The sequence below is a fragment of the Anneissia japonica genome, unplaced genomic scaffold (genome assembly GCF_011630105.1).
Source record: "Anneissia japonica isolate Jap-2015-1 unplaced genomic scaffold, ASM1163010v1 scaffold288170_len75678_cov146, whole genome shotgun sequence".
NCBI classification, from domain to species: domain Eukaryota; kingdom Metazoa; phylum Echinodermata; class Crinoidea; order Comatulida; family Comatulidae; genus Anneissia; species Anneissia japonica.
The window spans coordinates 1-9,853 of record NW_022732629.1 but is presented as its reverse complement, the minus strand read 5'-3'; positions in this window follow the sequence as shown (position 1 = coordinate 9,853).

Genomic DNA, 9,853 nt, shown 5'->3' with positions numbered 1-9,853 from the left:
TTTTAAAAAATTTGACATTCCAGCATGTTTTGGCCATTTGCGACGAGTGACTGGTTTGGCTTGTCTTTGCCACATATAACTCCACTTCAAATAGTTGTAACTTTTTAACGAAAAGGCGAATTTTTATACGGTTTTTTGTAAATTATTCTTCGTAAAACTCTCTTGAGATGCAAATTTATTGAACAGCGAAAATTGAATAAAAAAAAACTCTGCGCATGCTCTACTGGTCGTTTGTCACGAAATTATTTTCTCTACAAAGACAAAATTTGAACAACTGAGGGCGCAAGATTGTTGGAAAAGTACCCTATTGACAAAAGACAGGCAGCTAGTCACGGTTCTCTTTGAAGATTCAGTACACCGCGCTTCGCTCATTGGCTGTAGATAAGTAGATAAATGTGTTGTGACTCCTTCTAAATAACAACTCCCTGGTGGTATATTCCTTTGTGAAAATTTTCACAACTTCGAAATATTGTCTCCATATCTTCGCTAATTAATCACTGTAATTTAGCTTACACTTATGCATGGAGGGAGCACTTAAAATGTACAATAATCATTTCACTACTCAACAAACCCTGAACTCATCTTGCTGATGTACTCCAACACATCACTGGCGCATGGTAGCAACCAACTGACTGCAGACCATTTCCGGTCACACATTACCATCCATAACGCAACACCCCCTAGCCTAGTTCTGTCACCTGGATTTGGAGTCTACTATATATTTCCCATTTTTGATAACTTAAATACCTCAATTCAATAGGAGACACTTTTAAAAGGAGTAAAGGCGGCAATAAATATTAAATTATATCATAATTGATTAAAATTTTACAATATTAGGAGGAAAGCATCTCGCCAAGAGCTTGACTATCCTGAATTTTTTCCTGAAAAGAAAGAAAGGCATAACATGAATCTCCATTTAACACATATACATGGTAACTAGAGTAAAAAGTCTAAAATTTACAAGAATCGAACTCTATGATTGAAAGATAAACGCATGATCGATCAGGCTACATCCACTTTAAGCACAGTATTTTACTGCACAGTATTTTACTGCACTATGGGCAGTGATAGTGTGATCTGTTACCACCTGCTTTGTGCTCATGTGAAAGCAGTACATCCTTTAATAGGGGATACCCCAGTGTACTGGTCCATTCACCCCCTGTCATTGTGGATAGACAAAGAGTGCTTCATGACAGCAATGAGACAAGATTTGTGACCCTTAAGGAAGAAGAAAGTTGTTGAAAGAGTTGTCCACAGAGCGCCATGAGAATCTTTGATTTACACTGGCGCATTGCAAATGTACAAAATTATTATTTATTATTATTATTATTATTATTATTATTATTATTATTGTACAAAATTATTATTTATTATTATTATTTTATTATTATTACTACTACTACTACTTCTATTATTATACTATTATTATTACTATTATTATTATTATTTAAGTATTTAGCAAGAGTTTAAAATTTAGATTAAAGATAAAGTTTTAAAAACATACTTAAGAGAGATCATTAAAATGCTTCTTCATTCTGTTAAAATTTTTAAAATTGGTAAGTAACAATTACCTTCCAGTTGGATTTAACTTTGTGCTAAGCATATAACAGTATTATGACAAATCCCACCAAGAGCTTCACCATCTAAATATTAACCCCTAAAAAAAAGAGAGATCATTAAAATGCTTCTTCATTCTGTTAAAATTTTTAAAATTGGTAAGTAACAATTACCTTCCAGTTGGATTTAACTTTGTGCTAAGCATATAACAGTATTATGACAAATCCCACCAAGAGCTTCACCATCTAAATATTAACCCCTAAAAAAAAATGTACAACATAAAAAACTAACTTCTTTAAAAATTTATAAACAATAATATGATGATAATAATAAGGATTTATAATAATATTATGGATAGCAGCAACGATAATAACAGTAACAACAATATAAATGTATTATTAGTTTAAATTTTACATTTAAAAATCACATGGGTGATTTGAACAGATCAATAAAAATTCATTAGGTGTTTAGCATATTAAAATTAAGATTTAGAATTTAGATTAAAGATAAAAAGAAATTAAAGAAACCTCAAGATAGATCACTAAATGTTTCTTGATGCAGTTTTTTAAAATTTGTAAAATTGGTTAATAACACATACAGTACCTACCAATTGGATTCAACTATGTGCTGAGCATAATAAATTAATAATAAATTAATAATTGTGGGTAATATTGACATTACGTCACTATTACCCATAATGCAAAACAATAACAATTAATAATAACTCCCGTTATTGTATGACAAATACCAACAAGATCTTCACCATTCAGAAATCAATCCTAAGTAAAAAGTAAATGTACAGCACAAATCACTATTTTAAAATTTTTTTAATGATAATAATAACATAGCAACAGCAATAACAATAATGTAGTAATGAATGAATTGTTATTGTTACTATTAATACTATTTTATTATTATTATTATTATTATTGTTAATTTTCTTATTATTTTTGTTATTGCTATTATTTGTTATTAATAACAGCAACACTAACAACAATAGTAATGATAACAGCAACAGGTGAGTACTGAAGTGGAAAAATTACTTTTTTTATAGATCTCCCATAATTTATCTGCTACATGAAAGGGACAAGTAATATGACATTACAAAATGTTGTTACCAATTTTACACACACTGAATATAACTGCTATTGAACAACCATTTAAAAGGTCGATATCTTTTTTCAATGAAACAGGGCATCCCTCACTGTCCCATCAAGTAGTTTGCTTCATGGTGCACAGTGATTTATAGCGATCACATCCTAATGTCAAGGAGGTCAAGAAGGTGACTGATATGCCAGTTCAGGAATGCATAAAATTGATTATGATACAGTACGCCACTGTTACTTTTGGCTTTCCCTTGCATGTATCATGGAGGTATAAAAATTTTATACCTCCATGCATCTATCCACATTCAGACCATACAGAATTCATGGTGTCTTACAACAATAATGAAAAAAAAAAAACTTGAAAATTTGATCACAAATAAAAAAAAAGAATAAATAAAAAATCATCGAACGCCATATGCTTACCAACCCAATTAGGTTCACAAATAATTATTGTAGTATGCCTTCAGTATTTTATGATACAGAGATTTACTATCCTGCACCTTGAAAATGAAAACATATTTTCAATACAATAATTAATATTTGTCCTGCATCTATCCAGGCTATTTTTATCTGAATGAGCAAGATAGTGGTGGCACGCGATACAGTAGACAGAGCCTAATAGTAGGACTCCCAAGATGTTTTGATTATTCACTGAATCTACAGTAATAAATATAGTAAAAATACAATACGTAGGTAGGCCTTGTCTAATGCCTGGAAATTGTTTCAAGCGCATAATTTATCTTTTTTAATAACTGAGAAGAAATAAGACTCCACAAAATCCTTGAAAAGACGGCCCATAGACGTCCTAAGCCCCTGGACCTGAATCAGGGCATTGCAGATCTCAATCAGATCACTTGACCAATTGATCCTGTTAAAATCTCAAATAATCCTCCCTTAAACTCCGGAGTAATTTGACTATTACCTAGAGTACTCTATAATAATAAATATGTATTTAAAATAAATCTTAATAATGATTAGGCCTAGACCCTAGTTAGTAATTATTAATTTTTAAAAAAACCAATGATTTACCTACCACCGACACTGACAGTTTCGCCGACACGGTTGTTGACTTAAAGTGTGGTAAATTGTTTGGGTTCTCTTTTACCCAAAACCTTTTTTAAAGAGCGCCAAAAATGACGTAAGGCCCCTATTTTGGACACAATAAGGCGCCCTCATCCCCTATTCTGGACACGATAGTGCGCCCTCAGCCCGTATTCTGGACACGGTAGTGCACCCTCGGCCCCTATTCTGGACAATATGGTGCGCCCTCAGCCCCTATTCTGGACAAAATGGGACCCTATTCTGGACATAAATCACCAACCCATCTCCCTTCCTCACTTTTCTACCCATCTTCTAATATGTTTTCAACATACTAGAATATTGGGAAAAAAACAATGCTAATATAGGAATTGACCTAATTATAAAATATCAATAGTTTTGACATATCATGCATAGTCCATATGGCATCTAATATTAATGATGGTAACATCTCTGCCTATATTTTTAGGTTAGCCTCTAATCTCACTACCTATAGGCTAAGTACTAAAGATAAGTAGGACCCACCCACCCAGGGAACAGTTAAATTGGTAGGCCTAGGTAGTAGTGTAAGTAGTAGTGGCCTTGGTATAGGCCTATTCCTTCGGCTATAGGCATGTTGAGGCTTAAGTTTATCAGTTTCCAATATATACAATTTCATAAACTACTCACTGTACTAGCCTAGGCCTAGTACTCTAGCTTGTGTTGCTTGGTACAGTAGTAAACATGACACTGACGATGTGCTTGACCGAAAGGTCGGCGACCTGTCCGACCGGACCAACACGGAACTTAATACTGTAAATACCAACATTAACTTACCGGTTTTCTCTGGCGTTTTATTTTCCATGTTGTTTCCTTTTCTTTTTTTATTGTTGGGACAGCGTTTTTTTTTTTTTTGAGTCTTAGGACGGAGGAAGCCCCAGCTTTCGTTTCATTTGACATGTTATTTCGTAACATACATACGATATTCTTCGTCGTAAATCAAGTGAATTTTTAAATACACTCGCCCAAATAGTGTTTTGTCCTATAGACCGAAATAGTCACCAAAGATGACATCATCACAAATTTCACCGAGTGGGTATGGATTTGTAAACCAAAGAGCTCTGCTAATGTGTGGAGTCGAAAGTGGTGTACATGTATATTAAATCGTCTAAAATGTAATGAAGTTAGCATAGAAGATATTTCTTTTAACAACGTATACATTTCAAATGATTCATAGATTCATGAGACTAAGGTTGATTTGATTTAAATTTCCATTCAGACTAAAAATATATGAGGCGTTTTGAGAGGCTTTCTACTGTACAGTAAGGGGCTTAAGTTAATCGCTCGCGGGACTCGCCACATCCAACGCTGACTAAGGCGATGGCTTTTGATTTAGAGGTACACATTCACCTTAGACTGTCTCCAAGTCATTTTGTTGCACTTTCTGTGTGACAATTTATTGGACAAACTTAAATTGCTGAATTGGTAATAATGTAGGTTACACTCCATACCGTTTTTTAGTTAACATAATCAGTATGCTAAAAAAATATGATCGCCATGTCGCCATTGGCAACAAAAAAACAAATCATGGCGAATAGTTTCGTCATTCCCATTGTCATCACATAAATCGCTTTATGTGACCATTTGTATAATGTCAAAATCTTTCAAAATATTTGAAAACTTAACATTATGGGACAGTTTTGGAGCTGGTGTGGCTTATACACAGGTGAAACAAAAATCGTGATATTTCGCGTCCTAATTAGGGGTGCGGCTTATACCCCGGAATATACAGTATATTTTAATTTATTACTGTTTTTAGGATTTTTGTGACTGGACCATTTCAGAAGTGCCTTCCACCTGTTGCTCCCATCTTCTATTGATTTTGTACTATACAATTTTAAGTGAGAATTGAATAAACTAAATAAGGAAATGAAAAAACAGCTTATGGCTACAAAATTATTTCACTTTGTCGCCAAATAGGCACCAGTTACAAATTCCTGTAGCCAAAAGGCTATGGGATCTAAACTTGATTTTTTGAGCACTGGAATACATACAAATATTTATTTGGATTTCATTATTTTACAGATTTCTGCTTTCCACATTACAAAAAATAGCGACACACAGAGTGAAGAGTTTGGAAGAAATGATCATGGTCTTCAAAATCAGAAAAACAGCGTGTCAGGTTTAATTGTACGGAGGTCTTTCAGAAAGGTTCAAACAGTAAATCAAGCCGTATTCACAGTAGCCTGCTTCTTTGATGTGATAGAGGTAATACTACTTTTAATAAACAATTTTTATACTATAAAAGGGTAGCTCACAATAGTGTCAATTCTCTTCTCCAGTCTTCCAACTTGTTAATTAGGGAAACTGCAGTGGACTAGCAACAGCACTCACTAAGCCTGATTATTGTTAATATTGTATTATTATTATCGTTGTTATTGGTTCCGGAGGCACTATACATATTGCAAATTTTTATTATTATTATTTTATTAATTTTCATAGTAACTGAGATTATCATTTTCAGCTTGCTAATCACCTGTTTCTTGGTTCTCATAATGCCCTTATGTTTAGCTTTACAGTGATCTTGGGGTGATACTCATTGAAGAGTTCAGGTTGTGCTCTTACCATAATTATGTTGTACTATTCCACATTCAGTAGCATTGTAAGTGTATATGAATGGGTAAGATTTTCTCATCAATATTCTTGAAAATGTTCAAATAGATTAAGGTGTTGAATCTTATAATGTCTGTTTGTTTTTCAGAGTTACTATCTTTTTTTAGTTCCTATGCATGTAATGCAATTAGGAACTATTGTAATCACTCTGTCAAATTTCTTTTGTTTTTTATTGTGTATAGTATGTTTGTGCGTATGTGTGTAGACATTAATGCAAATGCGCATGCGTCAAAGAAAAGTTTTCCGACATTTTGTTTTACATCACGATGCAAAGTTCGATGTGGATTTTCTGCAGAGTTCAGTCAGGGCTCACGCTAACCGATCGGCAAGTCGGCATGCATGAAACTATTTTGGTTTTAAGGCAAAAAAAATCAACTGCTGTGGCATAGGTATTTTGAAGAAGGCCTAAAATAAAACAAAAAGGTTGAAATACATTGTTTTTTCATTTAGATCTCCATTTTTCACTAACTCCATGCGACGTTTTTTTCTGTTGTATGAGTAGTCCATAGCTCTATTAAACAACTAGAGTGTTGACAAGGTGGCGCAGCAATGCAGAATTATGTATGCGTACCATCCAAGATGGCCTTCGTAGTAAAGCGCCACCTTCAAGCTTAGTATACATATTATTACATATTAATAAGCCCTCTGACTGACTATTATTTCATTAATGATAATGAGTAATGGTAATAACAAATTATTAAGCTATTGTAGCCAAAACGAGGCCAAGTGTAGCAAGGAATGAAAATTAAAATCGTGTACATTACTCCCAAACACCGCAACGCTCGAGTTTCAAACATACGGGTAGCTAGCTGTACTGAACCCTCTGAGTAAATTGAGGGCGCAATTGCAAACGATGGTGCTTAGCGAAATTGAATTTGGCTAAATTTATGGCAGCCATCTTGGATGGTACCCACACAGTTCTGCGTATTTCGAACATCGAATACATTGCGGTTAGCGCTCTAGTATTCTTGTTATTATCTCTATGGAGTAGTCATATGAAGGTACCATATCCCCGACAGGTTGGCAATGCAGCAATGTACCCTTTGAATTCAAATTGAAGACAAGTGAAGATATAAAGGCAGCCGACTGTCGGGTACATAACAACTGTCTAACTTTCAACAAAAACATTAGGCCTAAGCTAGGCCTAGTTCAGTACAGTCAGTAGTAGTTACTGCGATGCGAGGGTGGTAGATCGTTCAGTCAGTGATATCGTGTTAATACATTCTAATAATGTGTGTACAATTTAAGAATGCACCGCGTGGGTCGCTTTCTTTGTTATGCGGTAGTAATAGTATACGTAGCAGAGCAATCTAAGCCTAGCCTAGGGCCTAGATGGTATACGTTCTTGATCATCGTAATGAAAACTTCGGTGACAGACGATTGGGCCCAACTGGTGTGGACGATCGGACCCAGGATAGCTTCAAATAAATTGTAGTCCTAGTAGGCCACTGCCATCGCTCCAAACTACTGTAAAATAAAATTACTGTATACCTAACTAGGCCTAGGCTCTATGCCTACGAAATTTTTTTAAAGAAATTTGCTAAAAATATTACTGTAAGGGGTCGTGCAAAAACTATTTTAACGCGAGTACCGCGTTATCGGCTGTTTTGTCGCCGATTTTCACTAACGCGGCATATGGGCGTGGCCTAATATTCACCGTTCACGAGCTAACGAAATAACTAATGAATATGCATGATAGCTAACTCATTCTGTCTACCGCGGCACTCGCGGTACGTCCTCCACGGGGTAGAAGTTTGTTGTTTACGTTTATGAAGAATTCTGTATGAGATTCTGTACGAACCTACGAAAGGTTGATGGAGCACGTCGGCAATTTTTGTATTATATTTTACTTTCCCCAGTCAGTTACAATCAAGTGTAAAAAAAAAAAACGATGTAGGGCCTAGTCCAGCCATTAGAGTTAGGCTTAGAGCCGGCTTAGCTGGAGGGTACTACTACCGTAGTAATCTAGCAACTTATGTAGTAGTATAGGTAGCGTGGCTGGTAGTTTTAGTACTGTAATTATAATTCATAGGCCTATTAGTAGTACTTTATGCCTAAAGGCTTTATATATTTAGGCCTTATTTATTATACAGTACTGTATTATTTATTTATATAAAGTGACTATAAGAGACTTCTTGGACGTGTCTCCCGACTGAATTCGTGCCTCTGGATTAGAAAGAAAATTGTACTGAATATAAATTGTGTTTTCTAAAATAAAGATTGAAAATGAATCTTAAATCTTTACATTTTAGCCAGATCTATCTATTTTAGTTACTGTTCACTAGTCCGATTAATTAAAACTATAAAGGGCCATGCATTATTTGACCTAAACTATTTCCGCCTGATACCGTACCTGTCATATGCGCCCATGTCTGCCTGCCGCACGTGGTCCGTTTACAAACAAATTGTACTCGACTAGTCTATAAATACCAGGCATATTAAGGACTTCGTGCGCACAGCCATGACGAATGTTCTAAGTGGAAGCTTTGAGATGTCTGGACTCCAAGACTAGAAACAACTTACGACTATGATGAGTACGAGTATGTGCAGCGGCCAGTAGGCCGACTTCAAATTAAGCAAGCATATTTTTTAAGTGCGGTGGTAATGCAGACGACATAGAAAGAATGTGTAAATATTGGGTTCTGTATCGAGTTGCCATTGTAACAATAAAATTGTCCGCTTCAAAATATAAAGATAAAGTACATACCATACAAAACCCAAAGGTAAACAAATTAAAATGAACTCTTTTCGTTAAAAAAAAAAAAAAATGACTGACAAAGTGGGTTTGTATTTATTTTAGGGAAATCAGTTTAACAATGCTTTGACTGTATCTATGTCTGTCAAAATGCAGGTTTTGTACCAAGCCTACTGGTATAACATTTTAAAGAAATAGATAACTCCAATGCAGCAATTAATTGAAATTATGGTAGATTTATGAGGTTCTCCACCCATTATTCTGCCAGTACGAACGTTGTCTATCGATTTAATTTAACTGAATATTAAAAATTAATAAAAGAAATATTCACAATTCTACTTTACAATATTTTATAATTATGAATTTAAATATTATTTCTTTTCAGATAGGCCTATTTGCTGTAATTATTCAGTACTAATTATACTCATTATCACCAATTAATTAAGGTTCAAGTAGATTTGACTCTAGGAAGAAAGAAGGAAATTGTTAAGATGTGTTTCGCTTCATGCAACGATATATGCCTAATATGATATTGCTTGCATACAGCTGTACATTCAAAGCCCAGTATATAATAACGTAAATGCTCGAATAAGCGCCGCACCAAACCTGAGTTTTCGGGGTTTTTTTCGCTAAGCGCCGTAATGAAGCTTATTCGAGTATTTATAGTACTGTTTTTAGTGACAGTTTTGCATCTGATCTGGCTTATCCACATAGTGGCGGCGTACAGAGGGGTTTATGGCGGTGTGCGCACGTACCGTAGTTATTAATTTCTACAGTATATTGTACGCGCAAAATGACGTACGTC